We start from the raw sequence: 12,313 nt of genomic DNA, 5'->3' as shown, positions 1-12,313 counted from the left end.
GTCTTGCAGTGTGTGGCAATGAGCAGTTCCGAAAAACTAAACACTCCTCCTGCGAGATCTTTCTCTGAGACATTGTTAATATTTCTTAAAACGTTTTCTCTTGATTAGATCCTTTCCAAATGGTTGGTATCATTGTGTATCTTAATCCTACGATCCCAGCCCCCTGAAATCAAAAGATTGTTCTCATGGTTGTACTTCAAAAACGATATTTAATTCTTATGACTGCAATACCTTTGGATTAGTAGACCCGAAAACAGGTCCAAGCTTTGAATTGTACCGTTTGCGCAGCCTAAGAAACACCTTCGATGCCTCTCATCAATTTCAAGGACTGTGATTTCGGAATCTACAACATTGATGTAGTTTCTCTTTTCGACTCCAGTTTAAATACACCAGATTTTAATAGATTTGTGCGATCCAATATAAATCTCTAAGTTCTTGTTGCTGTACTTGATTGCCGTGAGTTAGTAGTCGTCGGTGAGTTTGGGGTTGTAATTAACCGCATATTTGAAGAATAGGAGTTTACGGGTATGCACAATCGCCAGATTTAGTTCCTCCTTATAGAAGAATTTTAGGGATGTGTTAGGCACAACATTCTCAAAGACAACTATGTTCTGGATTAGGTGATACTTTTCACTACTCCAGATCTTCATCACTGATTTCGCATCTAATGATATGATTATTTAATGCTATTTCGGACAGTAAACGCCAACAAGAGATGCCTCATGGCCCTAGAGTCTTGCAACGGGGTGTTCGAGGTATGCATTCCAGACCAAAACATCGAAATCAAATGAGCAAGATACGATTATTTTATGGTGAACTGAAACTGTGATACTCTTTATGCCCTTGTAATGTCCTTCTAGTTCTTTTATCTTTTTGAGGCCATTCTGTCTGATTTCATACAGGCGCACTTTACTGTCATTGCAGCCTGTGACCAGCATTTCGAGTGATTTTAAGACCTCCAAACACGTTAAGTCTTCTTGTTCGGCGCAAATGTTCTTATTGGACAAAAAGTTCTTAAAAACATTCTGAGGAGGGAGCTTTTTTTGTGCACTATCACTGTCAGATTTGTTATTCTTTTTCATGCTTGCCAGAATCTTCTTCACCGAAAACTCATAAATTCGGCCATTGGAGCAGCCACCGATCAGAATGTTCTCCTATTCGAGATACAACATGTGTCTGATGTTATCAGGAGTCATAAATCTCTGTAGAAGGGTGTCATCCACGGTCTCATAGAAATTGAGATGCTTATCATTTGTTGCCAGACAGTAGACATCGTAGTCTCGAAAGTATATGATGTTATTTATGATGTTGCCTCCCAATGCGATGATCTTGCTTTTCTTGAAGGTTTTGGTTTCGATTAATGCGACCTCCTTCTTATTGTTCTCCAAAATACCAAGCATGGTGTTCCCGGACAAAGTGAAGACCTCATCGCCTTGCAGGTCCATATTATTCAGGATCTCGGAAGGAAAGAACTGATACTCCTCAATGTTGGTTTTGCTGGACTGTCTATCGATGAGATAGTTCGTAAAATCTTAGAACTTGATCTTCTTCTTACTAACATAACGAAACACATACTTTTTGAGGTCGATGAGCAGAAACATTTAAATAAATGTCAATATTTATTTGGTGTGGGCTGCCAAATCGGGCGAATTGTACAGCGACTGCAACATGATTATTATGAACTGTTTCAGATCGACAACTCCTCGATATAAGTCAAAGCCCTGCTTTATCTTTGAGAGGTCTTAAGGAGAGAGGTTCTTACTGAGCTCGTCTTTGAGGGTTCGGTCGATTTCAGAGTTTTGGGAGTTTTTTATGTTAACTTCTGTTATCATTTTCAGGCTATTGCGTTATTTTATTATCGGGCAATCGAGTCAGTTGTAGTTATTAATATTCATGCAGATTTATGAGAATAAATAAATGGCATAATTTCGAAATTCATTCGCTATAATCGATATAATCGAAATGCACAACTATCACACAACCTTATCATCGCCATCCGACAGTCACAGCTTATCAGGAAGAAGTCCCATCTTCTCCCATTACTTCTCTGTAAAATAGGCAGAATAATAATTTGAGTCAAGTCCCCAAATGAACAAGAATCTCAATTTCTCAACAGTTGCGAAGGAAGAGAGTTCTTCTGCTTGCAATTCTAAGGCAAACTTCTTTTAGAGTGGGGATTCCAAAAAGTAACCCTTAAAAAATCCGCAAGAACATTCCACTAACATGCAGGGGCATCCCGTTGATAAAAGGAAACTGGAGCAATACCATGAAAGATTGATAGATCTGTATCTGCAGGAAAATGAACTAATTGTGTCCAGGAATGGGGAACTGCTCGAAATTATTAGAACTCTGAAATAAAATGAGGCTCGTCTGCAGGAGGAAGTATTGATACTCTAAGGCAAATTCAGCAAGTTAAAAAAAATGGGAGAAAAGCAAGTTATTGTCAGTTAATGCCATGACCTAAACAAATAGAATCTGAACATAAATGGGAATGCAAACCCGGTAAGTGCAGCAGCCGAAAGCGCCATGAAAAGATAAAAAAGATGCAGAGATCTCTATCATCGAGAGAATACTTCAAGCATTCTGAACACAATAAACAAATAACTAAATAATGAACAATAAATATAAGAGACAAATACCGAGGATTATGATAATCATGGGAATCAAAATAAGAATGGAGAATTAAATACGAACATAAAACTCTAATCCGAAAAATTGCCAGATAATGAAAAGAAACAGCTCGAGGAACTGAACAACGAATTCTGTCTCTTAATTGAAATGTCTGCTCTGGAGCCAAACATTAGTAAACGCAGAGCATTAAGAAAGTAGTTGGCTGAAGTTGCGAATAAAATGAAAAGCTACCGAGTAGATCAGGAAAATAGGAGAATGGAAGCGAAATTGAATAAATCGGTAATTGTCTATGCGGATGAGCTAAATATGAAGCACGCAAAAGCCATGAGAAACACTGAAAATTCCAAAAATTCCAGGAAGTAAAAGAATTTGAATGTCTCAAATGCATTAGTAGACTGTTTGTCTTATGAAACTAGGTTAAAATGAAATGAAATAGTTAGTAATGGTATGTTCATGATAAAATAAATGCTAATTTATGCATGGATGACTAACTACCTTTGATATTATCTCTGAGCATCTCCTATTATTTTGGAATATTTTCGGATTTGGCGACATTTAATCTGCCTATCTTTTGACCATCCTTTATTATTATTAGAGTGCCCTTTTAGATTGTCTAATTCAGTGGCGATTCTTAATAGGATAGTAAGTATATATCAGGGAAGTCATAGATAAATATCGACGAAGTATTCCCATCATAAAAATTATCACAGATGCATTTAGATATGGCATGCTTTATATTTATGTTAGACCCTCACAGAAAATGAAATGTAAATAAATTGAATAAAAATAAATAAATTTGTTAATTATCTTGTTTTTCCCTTTTTATACTTATTATATCGATCTATCACCCACAAACACACTATGATGTACGTGAACACCCAGAAGCCAAGACTTATTCCAATATCAACAGCCAACCACCTGGCCCAAAAATCATCGATGCCATCTATTGCACAACGAAAATATTCACATCCTCGAAAATCAGAGCAACCTTCATAAAATAGCATGAAGTGCTCTCAGCAATTATTCAGGCCGAAGATCGAATCAATGAGGAATACAATACACTCTCGTCTTTATGCAACACCTCTGAAGACTGAAAATTCTGACAGGTCTGCTTCTTTGACTCGTTCGTCTCGATACATTAAATTGCAAGATGGAAGCTATAAGAATGTCCATACTCCAAGGTTGTCCACAGAAATCGCCAATAACTCACATTCGAGCCAACTGACTAATAAGACTATGGATGTTGTATCTAAATAAAGCAATAAGTATAGTTTAAATCAGCCAAATAATGAGAGCATGAAGATAAACCTAAACCGCATATAAAGTTATCAGAGCTATGGAAGAAATTCCCTAAACTACATGACAAACTCTTATCGCTCTCCTATTTTAAGCCAAATGTCATCTAAAGCTAAAAAATCAGATCGAATTTAGAGCAATCAGAGTAATCAGAGTAACCAGAATAAACAAAGCAACCAGAATAACCAGAATAAAAAGAGTAACTAGAATAACCAGAATAAAAAGAGTAACTAGAGCAACCAGAGCAAACAGAGCAAACAATCGCTCGAGTAACAACATATAACAATAACAAGAGCATAGTACGAATAGTACATCAAACTAAAAACATTATAAAGCCTAAATATTCAGAACACTGCGCGAGAAAGTGCCTATACAAACAACAGCAACAACAGCAGCACTAAGTACCTATACAAATACAAATACAAAACTATTTCCTCCGCAATTTCCTAATTTGACGAATAATAAAATTATCTCATCAAGAATAAATTGCACCTCCCCAACAGACCGCCAAAATCTATAAAGCCTAATGTCTAAACTGTCCATCGCAAAAAGATCAGCATTGAAGATTGGTGATAGTTTGAATTTGTATATTAAATTAAAAAAATCCAATACTAAAATAGGTTAATGCATGCATTCCATTCAATTCAAACATTGTGCGCTTAAAATTAATTATAATATTAAACTTTAGAACTTTGAAGAAGCATCTGCATTTTTCCGGTTTGATCTGCCTTATTTGAATGTATACAATAGAGAAGAACTCTTTGTTGTCGTTATTACAGACAATCGCAAAGTCTGCGATGAAAACTGAAAAATAATGTTCAGTAGCAACAAACAGATTATTATTCGTATTTATAATTGTGTATAGGTTGGTTTTTATACTTGTATTCGTGTGTTGACATCAATGCTAAAAAATGAGAAAAGCCTGCAGAGACCAAGCAACGATCTTCTCGATAAATATAAGATTGTCAAAAAATTAGGAGAAGGGGCCTATGGGACTGTCTATTTAGTGTAAGACGACGAGAAAAACCAGTATGCCCTCAAAGAGATCTATAAGGATAGGGAAAAAGTCGAGGAAACTCTATAATACATTTATCAAGAAATAGATATCATGAAAAGCCTGTAAAGCGAATACATCATCAAGTTTTATAACGCAGAAGAAGATGAAGAGTATATTTGCATTCTGTTAGAGTACTGTGCAGGGGGAGACCTAGCGAAAGACATGAGATCGTAACCAGGGGGGGCATACGACTTGAAGACCGCAGTCAGCATTGCTTCCGATATTATGAGAGGGCTAGAGACTGTGCATGAACGCAAGATTATCCATCGAGATATCAAACTGGAAAACATTTTGGTTTCTAAAAATAACGGCAAGAAGGTATGATTCAGAATTCTATATAGAAATATAAGATTGCAGATTTCGGGCTCAGCAAACCAGAACCGACAGGGTCAACTGTGCTTGGCACAGGAAATTATATGTCACCATAGATCTTCAAACAAATCCCTTACGGTTACGAAGTTGATATGTGGGCATTCAGTGTCCTTTTCTATTTTCTGCTTAACAGATAGTTTCCGTTCAGTAGCTATTTCAATATTTAGAGTTCAACCCCTATATTTCTGATGATAAGGAGAAATACCACAATTTATGCGATCAGGTCAAAAAATGGAATTACTCATAAGCTGTCCACAAAAGCAAATTGAAGAAAGTGGAGAACATCACCAAGGATACTGAAGATCTATTTGAACGAATGTTCAAGCTGGACCAAGACAAACGCATCACATTTGCTGACCTACGCCTGCATCCTGTTTTTCGGGCCAGTTTTCCGGATTCAATGAGGGCTTCTACAGAATACATGTACAACAATAACATCAGAGTCAAGGGATTTCAGGACATTATGAAGGCACTTATTGGTTAAAACAGCATGTTTCCATCTAATGACACCCAAACTCCTGTAAGATTACCTACCAAGAAAAAAGCACACAAAAAAAATGTCGTTTTGTAGAGTTCCAGCCTCGAAAAAACTGAACTACTCGACGACTACTCTTTCTAATTCGAGAGAATGTTCCTTGAGCATAAAAGTAGTTAAATTAATTTCCTATACCAGAATTTCCAGGAGTTCAAGCAGCTCCGCGGAGTGCTAACCCTTACAGAAAAGATACCATTGTGCTATAACTTAGTTAAATATTATCTCATACTCCAAGGGCAGTTCATCAAAGAACTGGAATCTGGTTCTTTCATCTCAAAGTATACTCACATCAAGAAAAGAGTCTCTGAAAAATAATAGAAGTCTTTGAAGTTAAAAGAATACTCCAAAACTGAGCCCTTAAAATAACTGTGCAAGCAAATGCAATAAAATTACGATGTCGCAAAACTGCAATTCGAAATTCTTCACGATCAATGCCAAGAATTCACCGAAGAAATAAAAGTATCAAATGAGGAGTTCGAATTGATTTTGGATACTGATCTTGGAGATGCAAGCACAAGTTTTAAATCTTTAGCATTTAAGGCAGCTTACCGTAAATCAACATCGTACGCTTACAACAAACTAAAGACTCTGATTCAAAGTAGCAATAACACGAACAACAAAATGAATTATTTTATGGCTTTGTCAGCCATTTGCCATATGTTTAATCACTTCATAAAAGAAAGCCAGCGAAATGAGCAAATATTCCCAGTATTTTTGCAAAGTTAAGCCAAACAGAATGAGAAGTCGGCAAATGGTACGAAAAATCATGAAACTGGATAGTGGAATTTTACTGATCTCAGCAATCTTAGGAAATGGATGTCGAAGGCCGATCATGAGTTACTGAATGGAATCTGCAAACAAATTATTGATCTCTATCTCCGAAAGTGATTCACACTGCACATGCCATATGAGTGATGATTTATGGGTGGATTTTCATATTTATTATTATATGGATAATTGTGTAGTTGCTATATCTGCATATCAATCAATAAATCCCAAATAATACGCGCCATCAATGTCTTACCCAGAGCCAGCCTTCCAATTACTCAGTCCCCTTATCAATAAATTCGATTACCAACAAACCCCCATCCACAACTAACAGCGCGAGCACTTCTATGAACATGTCGACAATGATAGCCATCAGAGGTATCTCATAAACACCTTCCAAAGCACCACCAAATACTGTTTGGATCATCTGAACTCCATACTATTCAGTAAGTGTTGTCTCATATTTCGTAGAGGATGGTAAAATTTATAATTTACTGGAGAGGACCGTCGATAAGAAGATTGTGAAGTGTGGCTGCGTGAAGTCATTCTGCGAGGCCAAATATTGTGAGTGTTTCCGGAATGGGCAGATCTGCGGGAAGGACTGTTCTTGTAAGGGGTGCAAGAATAACCCAGAAGCCTATAATTAGAAGATCTATGACCATGTCAATGCTGCCACCTTCAATTTCAAGGCAAAGAACTTCATTGATGACAATTGTAATATTAACCACATCCACTTCCAGAGTAAAGCCAGCGATCTCCATCTCCAGAACAACTCCTTGCTCTCATTGCCCAACTTCTTATCTGGCAACATCGTCAGTGCAGGCTGCAAGTGCAAAAAGTCAGGCTGCTCCAAAAAATATTGCGAATGCTTCCAAAATGGGAAAAAATGCGGGGTGCATTGCTGTTGCTTGAACTGCAAAAACGGAAGGGAATGCAAATAAAATGATCCCAGTCTTTAAAATAACAGAAATGTCAAGGAGAAACTGAAAGAGAATTAAGAATCTTTAAACGAAATCAAAGAGCAACAGCCAATTCCCATGGAAAAACATTCTTGCTTAAAAATGGAAGAGTAACAAAGTGACAATAAGAAGCCAATGAAAGCCAATACACCTACGGAGGAGAGACAACAAGAACAATATGTGGAACAGGAAATAAAGCAATAAATAATTTAAGAAGAACCTGAAAATTCATCAAATTCTTCGCAGGAAATTGAAGAGTAAATCGAGTAAATTCTCAATGAGGATGACAATAGTCACATGAAGGAAGAAATTCGGCCGAAGCCACAATCAGATTTGAATGGAATCAACAAATCTCACTCCAATAACTCCAAAACAAAGAAAATCATAAAACAGAAAAAGGGAAAGGTCGAAGATAAGACGATGAGCAAAATAAAAAACGCCCCGGTTTCTTTATCCAAAGGAATTATCTCAGATAACCTAGCGGAAGTGACCCCTCAAAAGTAAATAAGCAATAAGAAGAGCTCTAATGGAGAGTAAAAAGGCGATCACATTCATAAAAACTCACCAATAAAATCAGAGCAGAACCCCCAAACAACTCACAAGATAAAATCTAAGGAAAAGGACAGCAAATAGAAAGAGAAACCAATAACAAACAAAGATAGAATAAATATAATAATTAATACGAACACAAGGAATAAAGGCCTGAGAACAGAAATTCTTTGATTGGAATATTCTTCTTTCGAGTTTAACCTTATTAATTAATTAACAATTATCAGATTATTATCGCCCTGTGTTCTCTCCCACAGAAATCGATCACAACAATTGCATGCGACTTCACTTTATCTAATATTTTTTGTTTATGCATTCAGATCGATCGTCAAGAACTAAGACATAAATAAATAAATGCACAGATAAATGTGAGTAAAAATAGCATATAGATTCAGCAAATAATACAATAAATAATCATAATATAAATTAATGGAGTTCCATGTATTTGATTTAATTTAGATATCTTATTCTATGCTGTTTGTCGATTATAATTTTATCACTGATTTCTCTTCTGCTTTTCCTTGTCCCGTTTCCTACTTTTGCAAACCACTTACTTTCTCTTGGCTGTCACGAACAAACGCTGCTCATTATCTTTTGAGGAAGGAAGAATCAGGAACGGGTCATGGATGAGGTGGAAGCTTACAAATGGTACCTGTCGAATCGAAGAGTATTTGGCAGATGAAGCTATGTCCTCGAATTACGAAGGCAAAGTTCCCCGAAAACCTTGAGCAATGGGCTGGCATTGAATTGGAGTATATTTGGGTTTGATGCCTGTATCGTGAAAAATAATGACTGGGAATAGGCTTCACAGCTTGAGAGTAGGACTGTGGATAGCACTGGGTGTATATTCTTTGATGGTATTGTAGAGGATTCGACCGTAAACCATTCCTCTAGCAATATGTAAAAAATATATACAACAATTCAAAACGCATAGGCCTCAATTATGTCAATTATGTTCGCATTATTTCATATTCCAAATGTACATCATTTTAATCAAATTATTCATTACCATTGTTCTCATTAAAATTATTGCCATTCTCATTCTTATGAACATTATAATTATTGTCATTTTCATTATAATTATTGCCATTATAATCATCTCACATATTCTAACTATCTTCTCCCAAAATCATAATTATCATTGCAGTGAGCCAATTTATAATTTGTTCTGCCCTCGGTATTTTAAATTGTGACCACAGATATATTAATCCCTCAATTGAGATACTTCCAATCATCCATCTAAATTATAAACAATGTTTGCCACTTTTTAGTACGGACATTGAAACATTATATCTTATAGTCTGTCCCTGACTCAGAATTGGCATGAGATATTATATTTATATTGTATTGTATTGCTTTCCTTCCATCTTCCAATATTGATGATAGCTTATTGATACAAAACTGGAGATATATATAAATATGTTTGTCATGCTATTTCCAATTATAATCTCATACAATTTGCACCTTCTCCCTGATGCACTCTCAAATGGATGTCCATGAGTAAATAAATGTCCAAACAATTAATTCATATAACAAACTTAATGATAAACAAATACTCTTAACGAACAATCAATCAACTTCTTCCATCTTATTGGCGGTTGACTCAGTGGGTTCAGTACCTTTCTCCAGGCTGGGGAGTTCTTCCTCGATTTTGTCATCGTCGATTGATAAGCCGAGCTTGATCATTCTGTGAATACGGCCGGCAAATGAGGATGGCTCTTCAAGGGAGAATCCTGATGCCAACAATGCGGTGTCGAACAACAGCCAGATCAGGTCCTTGACTGTCTTGTCGCTTCTGTTCTCATCCGCTTTCTTTTTGAGCTCCACGATGATGGGATGGTCAGGGTTGATTTACAGGGTCTTTTTGGAGACCATATAGTTCGATGCTGATGAATCACGCAGTGCTTGGGCTTTCATGATTCTTTACATGTTTGCAGACCATCCGTACTCGCCTGTCACCAATGCGCAAGGAGAGTCTGTGAGTCTTTGTCCGACCTGAACTTTCTCAACCTTATCTGAAAGAACTTCTTTGCAGAGTTTGCACAATCCTTCAAAAGCAGCTTTTTGTTCTTCAGCTTTCTTTTTCTCATCTTCCGATTGGTCGAACTCGAGTCCTTCTTTCGAGCAGTTCTTCAGCTTGAATCCTTCGAACTATTTCAGCTGTTGGGTAACGTACTCGTCAATGGGGTCAACCATGTAGACAACCTAGAGATCTCTCTTGACTAGGGCTTCAACGAAAGGAGAGGCTGCAGCAGCGGCTCTAGATTCAGCAGTGATGATGTAGATTTCCTTTTGGTTTTCTTTCTTGCGGGCAATATATTCTTTCAAGCTGATGAGTTATTCTCCTGACTTAGATGTGTGGTATCTAAGGAGTTCGGAGAGCTTGGCTCTGTTGCTGGAGTCCTCATGGATACCGAGCTTCAAGTTCTTGGAAAACTGCTCATAGAACTTTTTGAAGTCTTCAGCATTCTACATGATCTCGCTGAATAGTTCCAGACATTTCTTCACGATGTTCTTCTTGATTACCTTGAGGATCTTGTTGTGTTGCAAGTATTCTCTGGAAATGTTGAGGGGGAGATCTTCTGAATCAACGACACCCCGGATGAAGCCAAGCCACTCAGGAATTAAATCTTCACAGTCGTCCATGATGAAAACTCTTCTGACGTAAAGCTTGATGTTGTTTTTCTTCTTCTTGGTTTCGAACATGTCGAAGGGAGCTCTCTTTGGCACAAAGATGATTGACCTGAATTCGAGGCCACCCTCAACTGAAAACTGTTTCACAGCCAAATGGTCTTCCCAGTCGTTTGTTAAGCTCTTGTAGAAGTTAGAGTAGTCTTCCTTTGAGACATCTTCCTGCTTCTTCATCCAGATAGGCTTGTTCTTGTTAAGCTCTTCGAGTTCAGTTGAAACTTCTTTGATGGTTTTCTTTTTCTTTTCTTTCTTGTCGTCTTCCTTAATTTCAGCATCATCCTCATCTTTCTTCTCTTCCTTCTTCTCGTCGTCTTCGTCGTCTGAGATCTATTTCTCTGTGGTCTTTTCGATTTGTAAATAGATGGGGAAGGAAATGAATTCGGAGTGCTTCTTAACAAGGTCTTTCAATTTTCTCTCTTCTAAGCATTCAACATTGTCAGATTTAAGCTGCAAGATCACCTTGCTTCCTCTCTTTATGTCTTCACTATCGTCATCGACGACTGAGAAAGTTCCACCGGCAGTAGATTCCCATCTGTATTGCTGGCTCTCTCCTGGGGCTTTGGAGATAACTGTGACTTTATCAGCGACTAAGAAGGCTGAGTAGAAGCCAACACCAAACTGTCCGATCATAGAAATATCGGCTCCTTGGGATAGAGCCTCCATGAAGGCCTTTGTGCCTGACTTAGCAATAGTACCCAAATTGGTGATCAATTCTTGTTTGGTCATACCAATGCCTGTGTCTCTCAAGGTGAGGGTGTTGGTGGCTTTGTCGGGGATGATTTCAATTTTGAAGGTGGGCTCATCACTGATGATGTCAGGGTCAGTCAAAGATTTATATCTAATCTTATCCAAAGCATCGGAGGCATTTGAGATCAGTTCTCTCAAGAAGATGTCCTTGTTGGTGTAGAAGGTATTGATGATCAATCCCATCAACTGCTGGATGTCAGCGTTGAATGCAAAATGCTCGGCTCCTGCGCTTGGTTCTTCGGCCATTGTAAGTGTAAATAATTTCAAATCACCATTATTTACATTTAAAGGAATCTAATATTTTCTAGAATAATCGAAATCCAGATTAATTATCCATTCATTTATTATCCATTCATTTATTATCCATTCATTTACTATTGCTGTTATATTACTATTATATTCCTCTTTATATTTCTAAGAAATGTATTTATTCTATTCTTTAACTCTAATTCTCCTATTTAACAATACTCCCTCTCTACTCTTTAACTATCCACATTTGCTTATGCAACTCACTCCTCCTTGACAATTACTAATTAATCTCTATATATATTTAAGATACAATAGAGAATGATTCAGACATATATAGACAAATCAATAGTAAATTTTTTGAAAGAAGTACTGGGGTTGGGGTTGGGGTTGGGGTTGGGGTTGGGGTTGGGGTTGGGGTTGGGGTTGGGGTTGGGGTTGGGGTTGGGGTTGGGGTTGGGA

General features: G+C 37.3%; 1 pseudogene; it reads right to left on the bottom strand.

Annotated features, from left to right (window-relative positions):
- Positions 1–9,709: 9,709 nt before the first annotated feature.
- LOC148298676 (uncharacterized) lies at positions 9,710–11,851 on the bottom strand (annotated as a pseudogene).
- Between the last annotated feature and the right edge of the window lie 462 nt (positions 11,852–12,313).

Source organism: Brachycentrus maculatus, unplaced genomic scaffold, assembly GCF_059751285.1.
Source record: "Brachycentrus maculatus isolate JH-2025_06_01 unplaced genomic scaffold, ASM5975128v1 h1tg001753l, whole genome shotgun sequence".
Classification (NCBI taxonomy): domain Eukaryota; kingdom Metazoa; phylum Arthropoda; class Insecta; order Trichoptera; family Brachycentridae; genus Brachycentrus; species Brachycentrus maculatus.
Note: the sequence above shows the minus strand (reverse complement) of the source record. Positions and strands in the feature narration are given on the sequence as shown.